This window comes from Salvelinus sp. IW2-2015, linkage group LG16 (genome assembly GCF_002910315.2).
Source record: "Salvelinus sp. IW2-2015 linkage group LG16, ASM291031v2, whole genome shotgun sequence".
Classification (NCBI taxonomy): Eukaryota; Metazoa; Chordata; class Actinopteri; order Salmoniformes; family Salmonidae; genus Salvelinus; species Salvelinus sp. IW2-2015.
This window is the reverse complement of record NC_036856.1, coordinates 26,487,212-26,513,148: the sequence shown is the minus strand read 5'-3', so window position 1 is coordinate 26,513,148 and position 25,937 is coordinate 26,487,212. Positions and strand designations below refer to the sequence as shown.

Genomic DNA, 25,937 nt, shown 5'->3' with positions numbered 1-25,937 from the left:
GTTAACCACTATTAACCACCATGAAACATATTATGTGACTTGTTAAGCACATTTTTACTCCTGTACTCTTCCCATGTCCTCTCCACAGAGTTTTTATTTCATCATGTTACCAATCAAATGCACTTTGGTTATTTCCCCTCCAGTATAGGCCTATTGAGTAGATTTAAACCTTTGACAAATCCTAATTTCTTAGTTCAATAGATAACAGGTAATTATGAGCAAACATTTGAAGGGGTAAAATATGTGTGTGTAGTGTGTTTGTAAAGTAAATAGAAAAATAATTTTATAAAGTGAGTTTATAAAATACAGGCATATACATGTGCGGAGTGGAGTGATGGCGTCTGAGTAGCTTACTGTGTGGAAATACGCCTTGGCTATAGATCTAGCATTAGTCCTCGTTCTCTGGGTCGCTTTATCCAAGTTTCTTTGAAACAAGTCGGTTAAGTTGAGCGATAACCTGCAGGTGGATGAGGAGATGGGGACTCTCGCTCCTCCCTTGCATTTCCCACCTCCTCTCGCCGCTACTGCGCATTTCCACTGCCCGTCATTCCTCAGAGCGAACCATCAACTCCACTTTGACTCAGGCGCCAAACTGACCCCAGTGCACTGCTGTGAATGGGATTTACCTATTTTATTCAGTTCTGTGTGTTTTTGGTTCGTCATTTTGTCACATTGTCCAGTTGAATAGAAATAGTGTCCGTGTGCGTCAAGAAGATTTATGAACGGGTAGGCTTGGATTACTTCTGGAGTGAACTTGTATTGCGTGTTCTTGCGGGGACAGTTCATATCTATTGTAGGACGATGGTAAAGGCATTATCCGTCATGACTTTACATCTCGTAGGCATTATTATGGGAGTCAGCAGGGTGATTGGTAAGATGACACAGAAAGAACATTGTTCAAATTGATTCAGTTTAATATGTCCTGAAAAAATTGGCATCTAACGGCTCCTTTAATGTGTTTCAATTGTGGTTTATTATAAGGTTGCTAACACTAACAACTGTATTCAGATGTTTATTATTATTATTATAATCATTTCAAATATTTTTTTGTTAGGTATACAAGTCTAAAATCTCAAATGTTCTATCTCACTAGGGCAGTAGACAATATAATTTGAACATAGTTGAATGATTGATCATCAATTAGTGGAAGTTGTGTAATAATTGGTAACATCCACCAGTGCACATGCCAGGTATAAAATGTGACGCATTAGATCATTGCAATGTGTTGTCTTATGATTCTCTTGTGCATATAGGTCAGTTACAATTCCTCTTGGCCCCACATTCTGTTGTGGCCCTCATTCCCCCTGGCCTTGCCCCTCAATTCGTTTAACTATCCATTCTGATGGGAAATCAATTCACTTGAGGCAGTTTAGCAAATTACCATTGAGGCAACACATGTTCCTCCCCGCAATAGTCTGGTGCTACAATTCTTTTTGATATATTCTTTGATCAGTAAGGGCTCAATATTCCACATTTCAGCATGTAGCATATGTGTCCAGGCCCTCACTGGCTGGAAGGCTGTATCCTCTAGAACAGGAACCCCACCTTAGGTGACACAGAGCTGGGCTATTGAGCCTGACCCAGCCCATCTGCCTTGGCTTCCTGTTTTGACACAGCTCCGCTCTGCCATTTTCTGCAGAATAGCCCCAGAGTAAATAGAGTCCACGCTATGGGTGCAAAACATTTCTCCTCTCTGTGGTTTCTACTGTTGGGATGATTCAATAAACTGTATTTTATCATTGACTTACAGACTTATTATTTTGTATTCTAGCTATCAACAATCTAATTGCAGAGAATAAACTATTATGTTTGAGGAGTCTGATATCACCCTACCAGAGTGCAACAGTATACATGGATTCTGGGATTTGATAGGAGAGCAATAACCATAGTTGTAACCATTAACCATCTACTCAGCCCTCACTCCCACTCAACACATTTCTATACACAGGATATAAGGTTGATTTGACATGATAGTAAGCAGTCTCATATTGATCTCCACTGTGTGGTAATGCTGACTGAACTGTTGAGATAAGTCAATCATCAGGGTGATTGACTGGCTGTTTACCCCTCCATTCCTACAGCGTTGGAATGGATGCCTGACCCCCCAACAATGAGCATCCAGGACAAGGTCCTCAGGATGAACCCATCAGACTCGCTGGACATCACCTGCAGGTGAGACAAACTGGAACCTGATGGGCCTCTCTCCCACAGAAGTCTGGCAAATACGGCCAGGAGTGTAACTCAAATGGTCTTAAAACTGATATCAACTACATCTGATACCTCACATAATGAGACTCCATACAAGTAATTCATCCATCAAAATGTTCCCCTGCTAACGATCATCATTGTCACTCCGTTCTTTGGTTCTACAGTGGCCGTCAGTACCTGGAATGGACCACATCCTATAATCACATACGTGCCGGCAGTCGTCTCTCCACTGTAGACTGTAGTGGGTCAGGATTCTTCTGCACCACATTACAAATTTCCTCGGCCACTGTCAACGAGACTGGAGAGTATTGATGCTCCTACAGAGACCTGGCGGTGGAGGATAGCAAAACCTCTGTGGCTGTTTATGTCTTTGTCCAAGGTGTGCATCATCATTACCTCACTCTGAAATAGGCTTACCGAATCTCTGAACAGTGACTCAATGGGTGATCTTTCCTATCTGACCCAAGAGCTGCTTACAGTAAAGCTTCCTTAATTACGATTGGCTGCAGGACTACCTGATCTTTACCTCCACCCATGAATTACATACTGAATGTTGTTGGTTCTCACCATGCCTTATAACTTCTTTATGTATTTGTGTTTAATTTCAGACTATAAAGTGCCATTTGTGCCCTTTGATGAGGACTATGAGATTGTGCTTATCAGTGAGGGAGTGCAGGTGGTTATCCTATGCCGCTGTCACGAATACTACTGAAGGTGGCTCCCCTTCCCGTTCGGGTGGCGCTCGGCGGTCGTCGTCGCCGGTCTACTAGCTGCCACCGATCCCTTTTTCCTTTTCGTTTATGTCTGTCTAATTGTTTTCACCTGTTCCTTGTTGGGGTTTTGGGAGGTGTACTATTTAGTTTAGTTTCGCCCGCTAGTGTTTGTGCGGGCTTATTGGTTGTCATTGTACGTCGGAGGTGGATTATTGATTTTGGGTTTTCGCTGTCCAGTTAATTTAACAGTGGTCTTTGGGTTGTGTTTGCGCCTGTGTTTTGGCGTCACCCCTTTTGTACCTGTTCCTGTTGACTGTGGACATTAAAGCGTTTGTTCCCGTGAAACTTCTGCTCTCTGCGCCTGACTCTACACCCATCATTCTCCTGACGTTACAGCCGCGGGTCTGGGGAAGATCTCAACGTCACGCTACATACCGTAAAGACAGACCCACTGACTTTATTGTCCTTTTGGGGGGAACTTTTAAGGCATACTTGTTATATTTAAAAGACATTAAAACACAGAACAGTATTACAGTATGGGATACATGCAATAGATTCTGTTCAGAATGGAGTGAAATTTCCTGAAGGTATTCTATCGTGTCTTATTTTGTCTAAAGTTGACAACTAAGCCTCCACTTCCAAACCACCTTTCCTCTAGTCTAACTGCATAATATAGCAAACAAATCCAGTTGGTAAAGACTTTGCTCTCTCAGGTATGTTTTGTTAGACTGGAGGCTACGGTATGTGAGTGGCAGATAATGTCAGCGTGGATTCTGAATAGAGTTTGTTGCATTGTTTCCATGTCAGATCAGGGAAATAGAAAACTGAGTTTCCATTTCCTATCTGGGTTGTTCCCACCTCTTCTCCTGACCACATCAGTCAATATCTGATCTCTGGGACCTTATTGATGGCCTGTATGGTTCATAGAACACTTCACTGAGAATGAAGGTTGGAAAAACCACAACACCCTCTGACATAGCCAGTGCTAACCAAGTGGTAAAACATCACTCATKATTTCATGTAAGGGTCGGTCAGCATCACTACATTTAGTCAACCAGCATAGAACCTGCTTTACTTAGTCTTGTCAAATCGATGCAATATTGTGATGTAACTGTAATTTTTTATATATTTTTGTGAACTTTTCATCAGAAGTTTCCCAAGAAAGAACTCTTATCTGAACAGGAAGGACATTTTTTGGGATAGTATGAAGGGTTTCTCCATTCCCAGTCACCTGATCAGTTACACTGGAGTGGTCTTCTGTCAGACATACATATACAACGAGGCCTACAAGTCACCTCTCTACATTGCTGCTGTTGTTGATAAGTGGGTTAGGTTTTAATTTAGTGTATGAATCCTGTTTGATCCACTGTATGCATCACTTAAATATGCCAAGGTGTCATTCAAAGTGTTAATGTAAGTTTGTGTTTATTTGTGTTTACATAACTTAATGCATATGTGTGTTTATGTAAGTGTATTGTCTGCATGCATGTACCCTGTGTGCGTGTGTTTGTGAGTCTCAGGAGAACAATAGTCTGCTCACCACTCCGCTGTGTCTCCCCTCCCTTCTCCGCAGCACATAAGATCCATAACCTCACCCTGACCCCACCACATGAGAGGCTGTCTYTGGGGGAGAGACTGGTGCTCAACTGCACTGCCAACACAGAGCTCAACGTTCCCATTGACTTCACCTGGACACACCCTCTCAGCCTGGTCAGTACCCTGCATTGCCCACTCTTATAGACCGACGCATCAGTAAATGAACATGAAATCACTGACTCAGGCTTTATTGACAGACATGTTACTCATCACACTGCTTTCAGATTAAAAAAACACAACTTCAGATCGAGGCTGCCCTTATGTAATTAATGGTATCATCTTCTCATGTGGGAGACTGGGGTAAGTTGCGAAAAATGGGTTAAGTTGAGCCACCCTTGTTTTTAGGAAACCATACACAAAATGTATAATTTGAACAAATATTTAGAAAGAGGTCATAATTTCATGGAGTATGTGAAGGAAGAAACACATGGACGAAGTGGTAAGCAAGTTAGGTAAAAAAATTATCATTTCACCAAGACAAATTCATTTATTGTGTTAGAGGTTTCATGATGCTTGTATCTAAACCAACGTAGATAATTGTAAGATTGTTCTATATATCAGTTGGGGTCTCTATAAGCTTCAATATGAGGTCCTAAACCTAGCATGAAAGTGCAGCCTTGCAGTTGTGCAGGGTATATTAGTCAAAATGTTTGCCTTGGGGTAAGTTTTTGGTGGTGTCACGCCCTGACCTTAGAGATCCTTTTTATGTCTCTATTTTGGTTGCTCAGGGCGTGAGTTTGGGTGGGCATTCTATGTCTGGTGTTCTATGTTGTCCTTGTTTTGTATTTCTATGTGTTTGGCCTGGTATGGTTCCCAATCAGAGGCAGCTGTCTATCGTTGTCTCTGATTGATAACCATACTTAGGTAGCCTGTTCCCACCTGTGTTTGTGGGTAGTTGTTTTCTGTTTTGTGTGTCGTCACCTTACAGAACTTTTCGTTTGTCGTTTTTGTTGTTTTGTTCAGTGTTCAGTTGAGGAAATAGGAGCTGAGGAGCTGGAGCTGGAGCGGCGACACTACGAGGAATTGGCTCGAGGTAACGGGCACGAGAGGCAGCCCCAGAATTATTTTTGGGGGAGAAACACGGGGAGATTAGCGGACTCAGGTAGGAGACCTGAGCCAACTCCCTCTAGTCCGGAGCCTCCAGCGTCGCCCTCTAGTCCGGAGCCTCCAGCGACGCCCTCTAGTCCAGCGTAGCCAAGAGTCTCCTCCTGCCGGAGCAGCCAGAGTCTCCCTCTGTCCGAGCAGCCAGAGTCCTCTCTCCTGTCCGGAAGAGCATAGTCCTCCTGTCGGAACAGCCAGAGTCTCCCTCCTGTCCGGAGCAGCCAGAGTCTCCCTCCTGTCCGGAACAGCCAGAGTCTCCTCCTGTCGGAGCAGCCAGAGTCTCCCTCCTGTCCGGAGGAGCCAGAGTCTCCCTCCTGTCCGGAGCAGCCAGAGGTCTGCCTCTGTCCGGAGAGCCAGTCTTCTCTGGCGAGCACCGGTCTCTCGTCACGAGTTTGGCCCGCTGAGACTAAGGTGGAGCGGGGTCCACGTCCCGCACGAGGCCACCTGCGGTGAAATGCCCACCCAGACCTCCCCTATAGGTTCAGGTTTTGCGGTCGGAGTCCGCACCTTTGGGGGGGGGGGTACTGTCTCTTCTCGCCGACAACGTTCATTTACAGGTGGGTTTGGTTGAAGTAGTGCAAGGCATTGGCACTGGGATATGAGGTAACAACAGGACTTGGCCTATGTTAAATGTTTAACTTTCATTGTACGTCATCCCGGATCCGGGAGCACCCCCCACAGTAAAAAAGCTGACTAGCATAGCCTAGCATAGCGTCACAAGTAAATACTAGCATTAAATATCATATAAAGTCGAGTAAGACACCAGATGAAAGATACAGACTTTGTGAACCAGCATCATTCTGATTTTTAAAATGTTTTACAGGGAGACACATATGTAAATCTATTAGCTAACCACGTTAGCAAAAGACACCACTTTTTTTACTCACAGTTTTTTACTCCATCAGTAGCTATCACTAATCTCGACTAAATAAAGATATATACGCCACTAACAAGAACAACTTCATAAATGACAGTCTGATAACATATTTATGGTAATAGCATATGTTTTTTTTGAAAAATGTGCATATTTCAGGTATAATCACAGTTCTACATTGCAGCTGCAATCTGAAAAAGCGTTGGAAGCAGCCGGATAAATTACAGAGACCGACGTCAATTACCAAAATACTCATCCTAAAACATTTCTGAAAAATACACAGGCCTACAGCGATTGAAAGACACAGATCTTGTGAATCCAGCCATCATTTCTGATTTTATAAAATGTTTTAACAGGGAAGACACAATATGTACAATCTATTAGCTAACGCCGACTAGCAAAAGACACAACTTTTTTTCTCCACCATTTTTTTCCTGCATCAGTAGCTATCACTAATTCGACTAAATAAAGATATATATAGCCACTAACCAAGAAACAACTTCATAAGATGACAGTCTGATAACATATTTATGGTACGCAATATGTTTTTTGGGAAAAATGTGCATATTTCAGGTATAAATCACAGTTCTAACATTGCAGCTGCAATCTGAAATAGCGTTGGAAGCAGCCGGAATAATTACAGAGACGACGTCAATTACCAAAATACTCATCCAAAACATTTCTGAAAATACACAGCCTACAGCAATTGAAAGACACCGCTTGTGAATCCAGACAAATTTCAGATTTTCTAAGTGTTTTACACGAAAACACAATATATCGTTTATATTAGCATACCACATGAGCTAACATCACCCCGCATTGAATCAGGCAAAGGGGCGCTAAGTTATCGCCACCCAAAATATATAAATTTTTTACTAACCTTCTCAGAATTCGTCAGATGACAGTCCTGTAACATCATATTACACAATGCATATAGATTGTTTCGAAAATGTGCATATTTAGCATCACAAATCGTGGTTATGCAATGTATGGTCAACATGGCAAAATGCATTCTGGCCAGGCGCCATTTGGAAAGGACCTATGTTTTCGATTTTTATCGATTAGATTGACAAAAAAAATACAGGTTGGACAGCTAATGAAAGATGCATTGGTTATTAATGCAACGCTGATTTAGATTTTTTAAAATTTAAGTTACTAGACATACATTGTGAGTTACAGCAGACTAGTGCCGCAAAAATGGCCGACACATGCGTTTACATTTTTCCAACTAAATACGGAATAAAATCAAAATACTCTTACTTTTGGACGAGCTTCCATCAGTATCTTGGGCAATGTGTCCTTTGTCCAAAAGAATCGTTGCTTTGTTGTAAAACGACCTCTTCAACTTCGGAACTAGCAGCTAACGATAGCTACACGGCACACACATGTCCAAATCCTCAAACGCAATACTAAGGAAATTCCGAAAAATAGCAATATACTCGCATAAACTGATATAAATCGGTTTCAAATAACTTCGTTATGATGTTTCTAACACCTATATCGAATTAAATCACAGACGGATATATCTTTGATCAATAACGAGAGCTTTTGAGCATGCCTTTCTGATGTCCTCCCTTGCGTCCTGGCGAGCGTCCAAAAGAAGGGACATCTCACTCCATTGCGTTTTATAAACTCTGAGAAASACGTAGAGACGCCATTCCACTTCTCATTGGTTACTGACATCCAGGGGAAGGCGGGTGCAGTTCATTTCGATCCATAGGGCATACACAGAGCTTAAAACTGATCCGAGATCAGAGACTATTTTTCAGAGCTTCGCATGTCCTGTCATGATTTTTGCTGTAGAAAGAGTTCTGGTTCACCCACAGACATAATTCAAACGGTTTTAGAAACTAGAGATTGTTTTCTATCCAATAGTAATAATAATATGCATATTGTACGAGCAAGAATTGAGTACGAGGCAGTTTAATTTGGAAATGTAAAAAAAAWAATAATGCTAACAGCTCTATTGACAAAAGGTTAAAAAACTACAAAGTGTTTGTTAGGTGTTAAGCCTGTGTTAAAATATGTTTAAAATGATTAAAAGACAAAAAAACAATTGTGATTGTGTTGAATTGTGTTTGGGAAATAAAAATACACATGCTTTTAAATAGGTAGTAGTAATATTTAATTCAGTACAGAAATGTGTATGCAGCTTAACTTACCCTGTCCCACGGCTCATCTTACCCCAAACCCGGGGTAAGTTGTGCCGAGAGACCAACTTTWTGGGGACAAGCTATGTTTTCAAAACTGTAATGTTTTACATGAATTCATACTATTTCCAGGAATACACAACATCCTAAAATATATGTAGATATCTTTGTTGGAAAGAATACTATATTTCCCTTGACAAAGTGATGCTGAATGTAAAAAATTGCTCAACTTACCACACGCTCACCTATACCAGTCTTTAGGTTGATTTATGGAGCTCTAATCCCCTTGCTCTCCCTTTTGCCCCTCTTGCAGGCCCCAGTGAATGGCTCTGTGTGGGCCTACACCACGTCACACAAGAAGAAGCTGTGGGACCATCTAAAGCTGTCCAATAAACTCATTGTGGAGAATGTGACTGTCAACTACACAGGAGAATACAAATGCACAGCCTCCAGTGMACAAATGGTCAAAACTGCATATGCATCTCTCATGGTCTATGGTAGGTACACCAGGTTCTTTGTGGTTTAAACCACATCAGTTGTCCAAGGTAAATAGTCCAGGCGTTTTGCAGAGTACAATTTTTTTGCGGCTATCCTCTTGTTGGTTTAGATTGAATTTTTCCCCTGGTCTGGTTTTATTACACAATAATCCATTATGTTACTTTGTGATATTTAATTGTTTTGATGTCGTTTGTGTTGTTTTTGTTGTTGTTAGAAAAGCCTTTTATTGTTTTTGATGGCCGCAAGTGGGTTAAGGTTCTGGGGTGAACGTTAGCCAGACCATTAAGATACCAGTCAAGTTCGACACCTACCCAGAACCTACAGTCAGATGGTTCGTTGATCATATACAGTAATAATATATACATTGCATTCAGAAAGAATTCATACCCCGTGAACTTTCCAATTTTATTTTATATTACAGCCTTATTCAAAACTGGAATAAATACATTTTTATCTCATCAATCTACACACAATACCCCATAATGACAAAATGAAAACAGTTTTTTTGCAAATGTATAAAAATAAATAAAAACATACTTTATTTACATAAGTATTCAGACCCTTTGCCTTGAGACTCGAAAATGAGCTCAGGTGCATCCTGTTTCCATTGATCATCCTTGAGATATTTCTACAACTTGATTGGAGTCCACCTGTGGTAAATTCAATTGATTCGACATGATTTGTAAAGGCACACACCATAAGGTCCCACAGTTGACAGTGCATGTCAGAGCAAAAACCAAGCCATGAGGTCAAAGGAATTCTCTGTAGAGTTCCGAGACAGGATTGCGTCAAGGCACAGATCTGGGGAAGGGTACCAAAACATTTCTGCAGAATTGAAGGTCCCCAAGAACACAGTGGCCTCCATCATTCTTAAATGGAAGAAGTGTGAAACCACCAAGAATCTTCCTGGAGCTGGCCGTCCAGCCAAACTGAGCAGTCGAGGGAGAAGAGCCTTGGACAGGGAGGTGGCCAAGAACCCGATGGTCACTCTGACAGAGCTCCAGAGTTCTTCTGCGGAGATGGGAGAACCTTCTAGAAGGACAACCATCTCTGCAGCACTCCACCAATCAAGCCTTTATGGTAGTTGCCAGACGGAAGCCGCTCCTCAGTAAAAGGCACATGACAGCCCGCTTGCAGTTTGCCAAAAGGCACCTAAAGGACTCTCAAACCATGAGAAACAAGATTCTCTGGTCTGATGAAACCAAGATGGAACTCTTTGGCCTAAAGGACCATAAAGGCGTCACATCTGGAGGAAACCTGGCACCATCCCTACTGCGAAGAAGTTTGGAACCACCAAGACTTCCTAGAGCGGGCCGCCCGGCCAAACTGAGCAATCGGGGGAGAAGAGCCTTGGACAGGGAGGTGGCCAAGAACCCGATGGTCACTCTGACGGAGCTCCAGAGTTCCTCTGTGGAGATGGGAGAACCTTCCAGAAGGACAACCATCTCTGCAGCACTCCACCAATCAAGCATTTATGGTAGAGTGGCCAGACGTAAGCCACTCCTCAGTAAAAGGCACATGACAGCCCGCTTGCAGTTTGCCAAAAGGCACTTAAAGGACTCTCAGACCATGAGAAACAAGATTCTCTGGTCTGATGAAACCAAGATGGAACTCTTTGGCCTGAATGCCAAGCGTCACGTTTGGAGGAAACCATCGTCATGCTGTGAGGATGTTTTTCAGCAGCAGGGACTGGGAGATTAGTCAGGCTTGAGGGAAAGATTAACAGAGCAAAGTACAGAGAGATCCTTGACAAAACCTGCTCCAGAGTGCTCAGGACCTCAGACTGGGGCAAAGGTTCACCTTCCAATAGGACAACGACCCTAAGCACACAGCCAAGACAACACAGGAGTGGCTTCGGGACAAGTCTCTGAATGTCCTTGAGTGGCCCAACCAGAGCCCAGACTTGAACCAGATCGAACATCTCTGGAGAGACCTGAAAATAGCTGTGCAGCAAAGCTCTGCAGAGAAGAATGGGAGAAACTCCCTAAATACATGTGTGCCAAGCTCGGAGCATCATTCCCAAGAAGACTCCAGGCTGTAATTGCTGCCAAAGGTGCTTCAAGTACTGAGTAAAGGGTCTGAATACTTACATTACCGTTCACAAGTTTGGGGTCACTTAGAAATGTCCTTGTTTTTGAAAGAAGAGCTCATTTTTGGTCCATTAAAATAACATCAAATTGATCTGAAATACAGTGTAGACCTTGTTAATGTTGTAAATGACTATAGTAGCTGGAAACGGCAGATTATTTATGGAATGTCTACATAGACATTCAGAGGCCCATTATTAGCAACCATCACTCCTGTGTTCCAATGGCACGTTGTGTTAGCTAATCCAAGTATATAATTTTAAAAGGCTAATTGATCATTAGAAAACCCTTTTGCAATTATGTTAGCACAGCTGAAAACTGTTGTTCTGATTAAAGAAACAATAAAACTGGCCTTCTTTAGACTAGTTGAGTATCTGGAGCGTCAGCATTTAAGGGGATGACCCAATGCTTAATAATACCACTTCTGCTACTATCACTTCTACTTTGTGTTACGTCAAGTACGATACTGGTATTAATGCCAGAGTCTCTTTTTGCTACAGGTGTGATTCTGAGCCGATTGAACCATACCCTGACCAACCTTACGTGTGAAGAAGGAGGACAGTGATCTGTATACTTGTACTGCCTGTAACAGCCGTGGCTGCGATGCATCTCAGCCTACCTAATCACTGAAGGTCAGTGATCCCACTATGGGAAACTGGATCACAGCACCACAGAACAGGAAACACCACTAATCACCCTGCAGACATGATGCAGTATTACAGAATGCCTGTATTTTCTGTTCTCTGGTGGTGTAACCATAACCAAAAGATGGCACAGCCTTAATAACCAAAGAGCGATTCATACCACAGTGAATTTGTTAAGTTTTACTGAGGATGTCTTTCCCATAAACCCAGTCTTACCCAAAATGTCCCATATAGCTCGACCATTCACTCAAGGTTTCCCTGATTCATCTCCCACTTAAGACATTTTGCTCTATCAAAGATTACGTGTATAAATAGCTATTCCACCACAGGTCAGGAAGCGGGCCCTATTAGAGCACATCCTCCTGGGAGTTTCAGAATACAAAACAATGAGAAGCCCAGCGAGGACAAAGGGAGAGGCCGGCCCTGGCCCCCTGCTCCAGCTCTCATCTCCCCCTGTTCTTTTAGAACACTGAGACACAGCAACAAACAAACAGACGTGCAGAGAGTGAGCATCCTAGGCTTACTTGACCCGTGCCCCGCCAAAGGCCACTGGCCACCTGCCCGTCACCCAGTCAGAGGTCAGGGTCTCTCAGTCGCCAGACAGACAGCCTCACTAACGAGGCAGGACAGAGGACAGAGGCTGCCTCAGCTCACCAACGAGAAGTTAATCTTATACGTGGGCGGAGGACGAGGGAGGTATATTGGGAGAACAAGATGGGAAAATGGGACAGGGATGTAAAGAGAGAGAAGGCGTACAATGGCGGCAATATTAACGATGGGGTTGTACAGCTTGTAGTCACAGATTTCTGGTGTAATGACAATTTTCTCCCAGGTTGACTTTGGCCAGAGATCTGACTGACATGCTGAAAGCTGTCTGTTATGAAATTGTTTTAGATAAATACGTTCTGGCTGACATACTTACATAATGATTGATTAATTAAGAGATAGATACCCTTGTACAGTGTACTGTAGTTCATATAGTGTCATTGATCTCACTCTGGTTATTGTATTGAGTAAAGGAAGTGATGAGAAGACTAACGTGGAGCTTATTGTTTCTATTGGCTCTGTGGTCATCGCCATGTTCTTCTGGCTACTCATCGTCTTCGTCATCCTGATGGGGTTCACCTTGTCATGATAGGGGCTGTACCAAATGTTTGATGTATTATAATAATTGATTATGCTTATGTTGTATTAATATAAAGGGAAGGGTTATAAGACCCCTCCCCCTTACATTTATAGGGTCCTAGACTACAAAGTAACAATATACACTGCACAAAAAAATAAAGGGAACACTTAAACAACACAATGTAACTACAAGTCAATCACACTTCTGTGAAATCAAACTGTCCACTTAGGGAGCAACACTGATTGACAATAAATTTCACATGCTGTTGTGCAAATGGAATAGACAACAGGTGGAAATTATAGGCAATTAGGTAGACACCCCCAATAAAGGAGTGGTTCTGCAGGTGGTGACCACAGACCACTTCTCAGTTCCTATGTGCTTCTGGGTTTGGATCATTTTGAATGCTGGCGGTGCTTTCCCTTCGTGGTTAGCATTGATCGAGTTAACAACCCACACAGTGGCTCAGGTATGTGCAGTTCATCCAGGATAGGCCAATCATGTGAGCTGTGGCAGAAAAGGTTTGCTGTGTCAGTCAGCGTAGTGTCCAGACCATGGAGGCGCTACAGGAGAAGCCAGTACATCAGGCAGCATGTGGAGGGCGAGGCGTAGGAGGGCAACAACCAGCAGCAGGACCGTCACTTCCGCTTTTTTGTGCAAGGAGAGCAGGCAGGAGGGCACTGGTCCAGAGCCTGCAAATGAACCTCCAGCAGGCCACAAATGTGCATGTGTCTGTTCAAGGAGGTCAGAACAGACTCCATGAGGGGTGGTATGAAGGCGACGTCCACAGGTGGGGGTTGTGCTTACAGCAACAAGTGCAGGACGTTGGCATTTGCCAGAGAACACAAGATTGGCAAATTCGCCACTGGCGCCTGTGCTTTTCACAGATGAAAGCAGGTTCACACTGAGCACGTGACAGTGTACAGAGTCTGGAGACGCCGTGGAGAAGTTTGCTTGCCTGCAACATCCTCCAGCATGACCGGTTTTGGCGGTGGGTCAGTCATGGTTGGGGGGGCATTTCTTTGGGGGGCCGACAGCCTCCATGTGCTTGCCAGAGGTAGTGCTGACTGCCATTAGGTACCAGAGATGAGATCCTCGAGCTTGTGAGACCATATCTGGTGGCGGTTGGCCCTGGGTTCTCCTAATGAAGACAATGAAGACCTACATCGTGGCTGGAGTGTGTCAGCAGTTCTGCAAGAGGAAGGCATTGATGCTATGGACTGGGCCCGCCCGTTCCACCGACTGAATCCAATTGAGCACATCTGGGACATCATGTCTCCTCCATCCACCAACGCACGTTGCACCACAGACTGTCCAGGAGTTGGCGGATGCTTTAGTCCAGGTCTGGGAGGAGATCCCTCAGGAGACCATCGCACCCTCATCAGAGCATGCCCAGGCGTGTGTAGGGGAGGTCATACAGGCACGTGGAGGCACACACATACTGAGCCTCATTTTGTGACTTGTTTTAAGGACTTACCATAAAGTTGGATCAGCCTGTAGTGTGGTTTTTCCACATTAATTTTGAGTTGTGACTCCAATCCAGAATCCATGGGTTGATAAATTTGATTTCCATTGATAATTTTTGTGTGATTTTGTTGTAAGAAATCAACTATGTAAATAAAAGTATTAATAGAAATATTTATTCATTCAGATTAGGACTGTGTCTTTAGTGTTCCCTTTATTTTTTTGAGCAGTGTATATATGCATTATAAGATTTAATATTGTTCCACAGCTCTTTTCTAGTCTCTGCTTCTTATAAGAAATGGTTTGAGAGGTGTGTGAGTTATTGCAGTCAAAACAGGGTGTCTGTGAGAAGCGCCTCAAAGATAAAAGAGATTCATAGACACAGAACCCTGCAGGGGAGTGAAAGAGATAAGAGTCTAGTCAGACATACCACTATAAATCAACTTGGGGAGTGGACATTTATTGCTGAGCCTTTGGATAACACTGAAACTATTGTTTGTATAGCTGTGTATGCATGGGCTTGGTCACATGAGTAGAAGGTATTGACGTAGGCAGTTACATCACTAGGGGTTGACTGCAAGCATAATAAAACATCTTGGACCCTTTCCTATTTTGCAGAACTTACTCGGAAACATGCGTGCTATGTTCCCGTTGTCAACTTCAGTCTGCAATTACCTTAATAAAGGTTTTTGATTGATTTACTTAAAGATATTGTCTGAATGCTAATTTCACCAATGAGCCAATGATTGACAAGGAACAAGGAACGAACCCCAACAATCTGCAGCAGGAAAAGAGTAAGACTACCCTTCTCCTCTTCCACAGAACCTTTCCCTTGTTTTCACAACCCTGCCACACACTACCCCACACACACTACGCTACACACACAGTGGGCTGGGTCTGACAGATGAGAAGTAACTGGTCTAGCTCTGTGTCCACACTCCTTTGTATTAGGGAACAACAGAGCCTCATTCTGTCACTGGCCTGGTCTGGCATTGCATCTCACTGATGGGCCAGAGAAGGCACTGAAAGGGGACTGAGGAGACTGATATTGACAAAAAAACTCCTATAGTGAAACACTGAGGGGGACTGCCATGGGTGGAAGAGCACGGTTGGTCATAATTGTGAATATTCTTGTCTGTTTTCTCTCTCCCTCCCCTCTCTCTCTCTCTAGCCAACTAATGGGGAAATGAAGACAGGGTACATGTCCATCATCCTGGACTCTGAGGACATGCCCATGGACGAACCCTGTGAGAGGCTCACATATGATGCCAACAAGTGGGAGTTCCCTTGTGACAGGCTGAAGCTATGTGAGATTTTCAGATCCTTATGGGTCAAGGCTCTGTGAGAAAGAGATGTTATACACACATTAAGTGAGACTTAAGTTTTATGTTCACTGTCTGAAATGATATATGGTGTGTTTTAAAGGGGACCAATTGGGGCAAGGAGCTTTGGACAGGTAGTAGAGGCAGCTGCCTTTGGCATAGAGAAGGCCAGTACCTGCACCACAGTGGCAGTCAAGATGCTGAAAGGTGAGTACAACTCCTTCTAATCTCCTACACACATGCAAGCAACACACACACTAAAACACTGAATGAGCTGATTGAGTGTTATCTCTGCCCACCACAGAAGGAGCCACCTCCAGTGAGTACCGTGCGCTGATGTCAGAGCTGAAGATCCTCATCCACATCGGCCACCATCTCAATGTGGTCAACCTGCCAATACCCTCCACCTTTCTTTTGAATTTATATTCTCTCTCGCCAACTCTGGTTCTACCTTTCTTGAACCCCCTTCCTGCTCCTCGTCCACTTGTGTTCTACACATTGTGTTCATCAAATCAAAATCAAATCAAACTTTATTTGTCACGTGCCGAATACAACAAGTGTAGACCTTACCGTGAAATGCTTACTTACAAGCCCTTAACCAACAGCGCAGTTCAAGAAGATGAACTCATCAGGAAATATCTACTTTATTAGCAGTGAGAGGCGGAGTTTAACGAGCATCCTCTGTCTGTCCTAATTGTATATCTCCTCAACCCCAGAGATGAAGCTATGTTTCGGCAATTGGGGAAGAGGGCCTCTGTTTCCATGGCCTCTCTCTCTTTCTCACTTCTTCYCTTTCCTTATTTACTCCACACAAACATTCTACAGTGCTCCAATGAAGTGATGATCTTCCTCTGATATTTAACATTTTCTCCCTCCATCTCCCCTCAGGTCCATTGATGGTGATTGGGGAGTACTGTAAAAAGGGCAACCTTTCCAGCTACTTACAAAGCAAGCGTGGAGAGTACAGCCCCTTCAAGGTAAATGTGCAGAGCCCCAACTACAACAGCCTGTAAAGCCCAGCCAGCCAGCCTCTGATGTGGTTACACTGATCCCAGACCATTACACAACGGTTCTCCACAACACTTACACATTGTCTGCCTGATCTGTTGAACTACCAGCTTCCATTTTATGTTGTATTGTTAGGGATAGGAGTTTTCCAGCCCAGTTTTTCATTTGGACTTTTGGTCCTTGATCCATTAACATGCAACTCCTCCATGGTAACAGAGGTCAGTTGGAGCGGATGGGGGAGGACGTGACTGAGGGGGACCTGGGTTTTTGGACCAGCACCCACCTGGATATCTGCACTGGGACAGCAGTCTGCTCCAGACATGGAGAGGAGAGTGCTGTCAGCCACATATAGGAGGAAGGTGGTACTGCAGCTTTAAATCATACTAGCCACATGCAAATACTGTACATATCACCTACAGTGATCGGAAGTTTACATACACTTAGGTTGGACTCATTAAAACTAATTTTTCAACCACTCCACATATTTATTGTTAACAAACTATAGTTTTGGCAAGTAGGTTAGGATATCTACTTTGTGCATGACACAAGTCATTTTTCCATCAATTCTTTACAGACAGATTATTTCACTTATAAATCACTGTATCACAATTCCAGTGGGTCAGAAGTTTACATACAGTAAGTTGACTGTGCCTTGAAACAGCTTGGAAAATTTCAGAAAATGATGTCATGGCTTTAGAAGCTTCTGAAAGGCTAATTGACATTATTTGAGTCAATTGGAGGTGTACCTGTGGATGTATTTCAAGGCCTACCTTCAAACTTAGTGCCTCTTTGCTTGACATCATGGGAAAATCAAAAGAAATCAGCCAAGACCTCAGAAAAAAATTGTAGACCTCCACAAGTCTGGTTCATCCTTGGGAGCAATTTCCAAACGCCTGAAGGTACCACGTTCATCTGTACAAACAGTACGCAAGTATAAACACCATGCGACCACGCAGCCGTCATACTGCTCAGGAAGGAGACGCGTTCTGTCTCCTAGAGATGCATGTACTTTGATACGAAAAGTGCAAATCAATCTCAGAACAACAGCAAAGGACCCTGTGAAGATGCTGGAGGAAAGTATCTATAAAGTATCTATATCCACAGCAAAACGAGTCCTATATCGACATAACCTGAAAGGCCGTTCAGCAGGGAAGAAGCCACTGCTCCAAAACCACCATAAAAAAGCCAGACTATGGTTTGCAACTGCACATGGGGACAAAGATCATACTTTTTGGAGGAATGTCCTCTGGTCTGATGAAACAAAAATAGAACTGTTTGTCCATAATGACCATCGTTTTGTTAGGAGGAAAAAGGGGGAGGCTTGCAAGCCGAAGGACACCATCCCAACCGTGAAGCACGGGTGTGGCAGCATCATGTTGTGGGGTGATTTGGTGCAGGAGAGACTGGTGCACTTCACAAAATAGACGGCATTATGAGGAAGAAAAATTGTGTGGATATATTGAAGCAACATCTCAAGACATCAATCAGGAAGTTAAAGCTTGATCGCAAATGGGTCTTCCAAATGGACAATCACTCCAAGCATACTTCCAAAGTTGTGGTAAAATGTCTTAAGGACAACAAAGTCAAGGTATTGGAGTGGCAATCACAAAGCCCTGACCTCAACCCTATAGAAAATTTGTGGGCAGAACTGAAAAAGCCTGTGCGAGCAAGGAGGCCTACAAACCTGACTCAGTTACACCAGCTCTGTCAGGAGGAATGGGCCAAAATTCACCCAACTTATTGTGGGAAGCTTGTGGAAGGCTACCCAAAACGTTTGACCCAAATTAAACAATTTAAAGGCAATGCTACCAAATACTAATTGAGTGTATGTAAACTTCTGACCCACTGGGAATGTGATGAAAGAAATATAAGCTGGAATAAATCATTCTCTCTACTATTATTKTGACATTTCACATTCTTAAAATAAAGTGGTGATCCTAAGACAGGTAATTTTTACTGGGATTAAACGTCAGGAATTGTGAAAAACTGAGTTTAAATGTATTTGGCTAAGGTGTATGTAAACTTCCGACTTCAACTGTCTATCCACCATTGCGCTTCAAAATGTATAATGTATGATGTGATGTAAACTAACCACTGTATTTGTTATAATATGTATGATTTTACTAAATGCTCAATTTAACCCCATGCAGAGAGTTGTGAGTGGGAGGAGCACCTGACCGTGGAGGAACTGATCAGCTACAGTTTCCTGGTGACCAAGGGCATGGAATTCCTCTCCTCTAGCAAGTGCATCCATCGGGACCTGGCAGCTAGGAACATCCTGCTCTCAGAGAACAATATTGTAAAGATCTGTGACTTTGGTCTGGCCAGAGACGTCTGCAAAGATCCCGACCCTGTCCGCAATTGAGAAGTAAGTTATTAAGAACACAACGTAACCTCAGTCACTAACAGTGGTTATGATGTTTTATAAACTGTGCTATAAATTGTGATTATCTCTACAGGTCCATCTGAAATGGATGGCTCCTGAGACCATCTTTGACCGGGTCTATACCACATAGAGTGACGTGTGGTCCTTTGGGGTCCTGCTCTGGGAGATCTTCTCTCTAGGTGAGCCAGGTTACCAACAGTACCACTGTTGTGTCCTGTGCACGTGACAAACTTTGATTTGATTAACCCTAACTGTAACTGATATTGTAATGGTTGTTCTCTCCACCACAGCCCTACCCTGGTGTTAGTATTGATGAGGCCTTCTATTGATGAGGCTGAAGGAAGGGACCAGGATGAGAGCACCAGACTACGCCATGACTGAGATGTGAGTGGGCTAATGAGAACATAGTACAAGTTATTACATACAGAATCSTACTATGTACATTAACATTGTTGTATGAGGCTATAGATAACTTGATGTGACCTTAGTGTATTATAGTACATTATAAACCCGGTAGTTTTGGTCCTGGATGCTGATTGTCTGAAACTGCATTTTAGCAGTGTGTATATCTGACAATATACCATAGGTATGACACAAAAATAATTGTTTGTTCTATTTATGTTGGTAACCAATGGGGATGAGCATTTTAAATAATTTCACTATTTGAATAATATCATGAAATGTTTTCGGATATCCTAAAAGTAGAAATATGTGTAAAGAAAGTTGGGGAACTATCTTGCTGCGCAGCCTGCACCACTTGGGAAAGGTGCAGCTCTGTTTGCTTGGAGCAGTGCGGGAGATGGGCAGGGGTTGGTGTTTTTGACACAGGAGGGAGAGAGATTACCCATACAGACTTGCGATAGTTAGACATCCCATCTTGTAGTGCCTGTCTTTACTGCATCAAATCGATCTAAAGAAGCTAGCTAAGACAGCCAGGCATGTTAGCCAGCTAACTATCTTGGCTAATTGAGGCTATTTTGCTGCGTTTCCCATCCATTCAGTTTCATTGTTTAATCCATCAGATTAAACAACATAGCTGATGGTTGCTCGTTGTAGCCTACTCCTTCTCAATTAGCTAACTTAAATACATCATTTTTATTCCAATTTGTATTGATTAGAGATCTCCCACGTCTCCTTCCTACACATGGAGCCTCTGACTGTAGTGCCATATTGATTTGCCAACAATAACAACAAACACATGAAATCCGTGTAGGCTAAAGTATGTATTTTTATGGGGTGCACCATAAGTCATAAAAACTATATTCAAATGTTTGTTTTATTAAATTGAGAATTTAAAATGTCATACTTGTGTGTAGCAATGTCACATAGATAATTTAATTTAGACAAAGACTTTTAATTGTTAAATAGGCCTATGATTTTTTTATTTAAAAAAATGTATACTTTCGCAAGCATTTGAAAACTAATGTCAGTTTGGATATTTGAATATTCGAATAATCTTGCCCATCCCTAGTAAACAGTTTATAATAGCAATAGGGCACCTCAGGGGTTTGTGGTATATGGGAAATATACCACACACCCTTGGGCGTTTATTGCTTAAATGTAGTGATATGCTCTCTTAGATATCAAACCATGTTGGACTGCTGGCTGGACAAACCCACAGACAGACCACATTTCACAGAGCTCGTAGAACATCTGGGAAACCTCCTACAGGCCAGTGCTCATCAGGTGACTGTGTGTACATGTGTTAGTTACTTTTTTAGGGTATAAGAGGTATGTGTGTGTCTTCATCTTATTGTGTGTGTGTGTATATGAGGTGAGAGAGTGAGGATTGAGAGTGTAATTGGTGTGTTTTTATCTTTAGGATGGGAAGGACTACATCCCTCTGACAGCAGTGGAGGTGGAGAGGAACTCACTCAGCCCTGAACCCAGGAACCCCTTCACCAAGATCATTAGAGAGGAAACACCCGGCCCCCAGATGCACTATGACAACGCACCCCCATCATCCTCGGGTCAGCAAGCATGCACACTCACTCAAATTAACACCAAGCATCACATTGATGTGTCACAAATTAAACCCCCATTTAATGGACTAAATTTTCACAATTTGTATGAACACTTTCTAGTTGTTAGATTAACACCCACAGGGGTGTCAGACAGACAGCGGTATGAGCATATCACCAGAGGAGATGAAGAGTCTGGACCATCAGCCTCACCGCATGCCTAACTTCAGGTGACTTCACAGGACCATAACCCCCAACCCTAATGGTGTTGTGTGATACTCTGGACTCTTATGGCGTTGGTATATTTGTTTGTTACTATATTTGTTTATTGGGTTATAGATTCCTCACGTCCTCCCCCAGCCACATCCGGCAATGTAAGTGTAAGGAGTCCCTGGCATCTGAGTTGTCCAATCAGATGAGTGGGTACCAGTCAGGCTACCACTCAGATGACACTGACACCCCCATTTATGCTAATGTAGAGATGATCATGAAGAGGAGCATCCAGAAGAAGCCGTTGCCGCCCAAAATAGCAGACAAGTTCAATGTTGAGGTGCGCTACAGTGCCCCCCCCCCTGTTTTTATTCCCTAATGGTCACCATCACTAGCACTGTTCCCCTGAATTCCCACAAAATATACCCCTCTCCTTGAGCCTGGTTTTGTACAGTGTTCTATGTCTTTACCCTCCCCTTAGGCAGGACCCTCGGGTGACCATCAGGAACAATCTTATCACATGTAATAGTGCCTTATATATTGAATTGTTTATTCTGCAAAGTATTTTCATAAGAGATAAATGTAATATATTCAATGTGAATGATAAAGGCTGTATGCTGTAGAAAACCCTCTCTATTGCCCTGGGACACAGAGACAACTCTGTGTCTTCTAACCGCACGAAGTAGGCGCCCCACCCCACTGGAGCCTAAACCCGCGGGTCATAAACTGGCACTTCACACCTCTGTTGCTAGGCCGGGTTGCCTTATCACACCGTGGGGTCAGCCAATCACAGGCAGTCATTTGGGGTCGCAGATCCCCAATTCCTGCCTCTTTCTCATAACCTTCAGCAGCAGTGGCAGCATGAGGACAAACACTAGTGTTAGTGCAAACCACTTCTACTCGTTCCATCTTGCTATGGTGGTGTGTGTGTGTGTGTTATGTGAGCTCAATAAAGTGTGTTCTGTACGCCCATCTCCTACTGGTCATTACGACGCCTTCAAATAGAGACATCGGGACGATTGTACCTCTATTTAACCCACACCTCTTTCGGAGACATGGTGCTCTTTTTCATATGTGCTAATTCATGTTTGTAAAGACCCCTATTTTTAGCGAGCCTTTGGAATGCTATCATGTTTAAACAGAAAATGGAAGGTCAGTGGAACCTAGCCACAGGGCCACACCCACTTCCCGAGAAGCAATCCGCCCACTTCCTCTATTGCAGGAAATTGCAACTCGAATTTGGGACAATTGAATGAGCAAATGTTCTTTCCTTTTCTGTCAATTGTGTCTTATTGGACGAAGCCAGTCTGCATCATGTGGTTTCATCCATTTTTGTAGATTGTTCTTGCCTCTCAATTGTACAGTTTTATTACAATTATTTTTGTATTTGTAATAGTTATTAGCTTATTTTATTGAAACCAATATCTACTTTACTAAACTTGTAAATGTAACTATTTTTATAAAATAAATATATACAAATATACAGTACAGTGGGGAGAACAAGTATTTGATACACTGCCGATTTTGCAGGTTTTCTTACTTACAAAGCATGTAGAGGTCTGTAATTTTTATCACAGGTACACTTCAACTGTGAGAGACGGAATCTAAAACAAAAATCCAGAAAATCACATTYTATGATTTTTAAGTAATTAATTTGCATTTTATTGCATGACATAAGTATTTGACACATCAGAAAAGCAGAACTTAATATTTGGTACAGAAACCTTTGTTTGCAATTACAGAGATCATACATTTCCTGTAGTTCTTGACCAGGTTTGCACACACTGCAGCAGGGATTTTGGCCCACTCCTCCATACAGACCTTCTCCAGATCCTTCAGGTTTCGGGGCTGTCGCTGGGCAATACGGACTTTCAGCTCCCTCCAAAGATTTTCTATTGGTTCAGGTCTGGAGACTGGCTGGCCACTCCAGGACCTTGAGATGCCTTCTTACGGAGCCACTCCTTAGTTGCCCTGGCTGTGTGTTTCGGGTCGTTGTCATGCTGGAAGACCCAGCCACGACCTATCTTCAATGCTCTTACTGAGGGAAGGAGGTTGTTGGCCAAATCTCGCGATGCATGGCCCCATCCATCCTCCCCTCAATACGGTGCAGTCATCCTGTCCCCTTTGCAGAAAAGATCCCAAAGAATGATGTTTCCACTCCAAGCTTCACGTTTAGGATGGTGTTCTTGGGGTTGTACTAATCCTTCTTCTTCCTCCAAACACGGCGAGTGGAGTTTAGACAAAAAGCTCTATTTTTGTCTCATCAGACCACATGACCTTTCCAATTCCTCCTCTGGATCATCCAGATGGTCATTGGCAAACTTCAGACGGGCCTGGACATGCGCTGGCTTGAACAGGGGGACCTTGCGTGCGCTGCAGGATTTTAATCCATGACGGCGTAGTGTGTTACTAATGGTTTTCTTTGAGACTGTGGTCCCGCTCTCTTCAGGTCATTAACCAGGTCCTGCCGTGTAGTTCTGGGCTGATCCTCACCTTCCTCATGATCATTGATGCCCCACGAGGTGAGATCTTGCATGGAGCCCCAGACCGAGGGTGATTGACCGTCATCTTGACTTCTTCCATTTTCTAATAATTGCGCCAACAGTTGTTGCCTTCTCACCAAGCTGCTTACCTATTGTCCTGTAGCCCATCCCAGCCTTGTGCAGGTCTACAATTTTATCCCTGATGTCCTTACACAGCTCTCTGGTCTTGGCCATTGTGGAGAGGTTGGAGTCTGTTTGATTGAGTGGGTGGACAGGTGTCTTTTATACAGGTAACGAGTTCAAACAGGTGCAGTTAATACAGGTAATGAGTGGAGAACAGGAGGGCTTCTTAAAGAAAAACTAACAGGTCCTGTGAGAGCCGGAATTCTTACTGGTTGGTAGGTGATCAAATACTTATGTCATGCAATAAAATGCGAATTAATTACTTAAAAATCATACAATGTGATTTTCTGGATTTTTGTTTTAAATTCCGTCTCTCACAGTTGAAGTGTACCTATGATAAAAATTACAGACCTCTACATGCTTTGTAAGTAGGAAAACCTGCAAAATCGGCAGTGTATCAAATACTTGTTCTCCCCACTGTATGTGCGTTTGTGTACTGTCTGTCAAATTTATCCTGAGGTGACAATACTTTCCCAGCCTTGGCTATTCTGCATGTGTATTCTGCTGGCACAGCTCAGAATGGTGAGGGCAATGTAAAGAAAACATTTAAATTCATGCAGATATAATACCTGTACAACTACTTTGGAGCCTTGATACTAAATGTGCCAAGTTTGTAACTGTTTTGTGTTCAGTTATTTGTTGGGAGTGGGCATCTACTGGTATCTGTTGAGGTTTATTTTACCTCTGACCCACAATGTGCCAGGAAGTAAAGCTGAAAATGTTCTGACTATTTATTACAACCCACCATTAAGGATGAGTTCAAAGAACAGCATCTCTACATAACCTTGAGGACATCTCAGAGCATGTAATTGCACACACCCTCTTGTAACAGTGCATTCTCACTACCACAGCAGTCAGAGCTGCTGGTGACCGTGGATCTGTTAAAGAGGATAGAGGTGCTTCCCTAGGAGTGTGTGTAAGTGTTCTTGAATGAATATTTGTCCTCAATCAACGACAGCACTGTTTAATTATAGCATACCGGAGGAAATGTTTTGCAGCTTAAGAGGAGCTTGTTTTCCACTTCCACACAAACTACTGTGGAGTAAATATACAACATCAAAACTCTCATCCGTCCGTCTGTTAGTCGGAACTCTGAGCCGTAGTTCTGCAGGATCTGGTAGTTCCGTTTTATGGGTTTCAGGCAACTGTATGCAGTTCCACTCATTGACTATAGATGCCTCTGTACCTCTGCTGTTTTAATGGAGAACACACATCTACTGTACATGCCTTACTCTGGTCCTGTGAGGAACTGGTGTGCATTTTATAGTGCACATGCATGCGTGCGTGCGTGTCTGTGAACCCATGTATGTGTGTGTGTGTGTGTGTGTGTGTCGGTCTGTCTGTGAATATGTCAGAATTCCGGTAATATCTATTGTTTGGTAAAATAATACTAAATACTAAAAGAAAAGCTGCAAATGTGTCGACGCAAATGTGTTTGTTGGTCAGTGTTTGAAAAAGTACCCAAAAGTCATACTTGAGGAAAAGTAAAGATACCTTAATAGAAAATGAAGTAAAAGTGAAAGTCATCCAGTAAAATACTACTTGAGGAAAAGTCTAAAAGTATTTGGTCTTAAATATACTTAAGTATAAAAAGTAAATGTAATTACTAAAATATACTTAAGTATCAAAAGTAAAAGTATGAATAATAAAGATTCCTTATATTAAGCAAACCAGACGGCACAATCCTTTAATTTTTTTAAATATATTTTTTTACAGATAGCCAGGGGCACACTCCAACATTCCGACATAATTTACAAACAAAGCATTTGTGTTTAGTGAGTCTGCCAGATCAGAGTCATTAGGAATGACCAGGGATGTTCTCTTGATAAGTGTGTGAATTGGACCATTTTCTTTCCTGCTAAGCAAGACTGTCAAGCAACACAAACGTAGGCACAGACACATGCATACACACACGCACAATAACAT

General features: G+C 42.9%; 1 pseudogene; it reads left to right on the top strand.

Annotated features, from left to right (window-relative positions):
• The first annotated feature begins 556 nt into the window (after nucleotides 1-556).
• LOC111975880 (vascular endothelial growth factor receptor 2-like) lies at nucleotides 557-23,233 on the top strand (annotated as a pseudogene).
• Nucleotides 23,234-25,937: the final 2,704 nt, after the last annotated feature.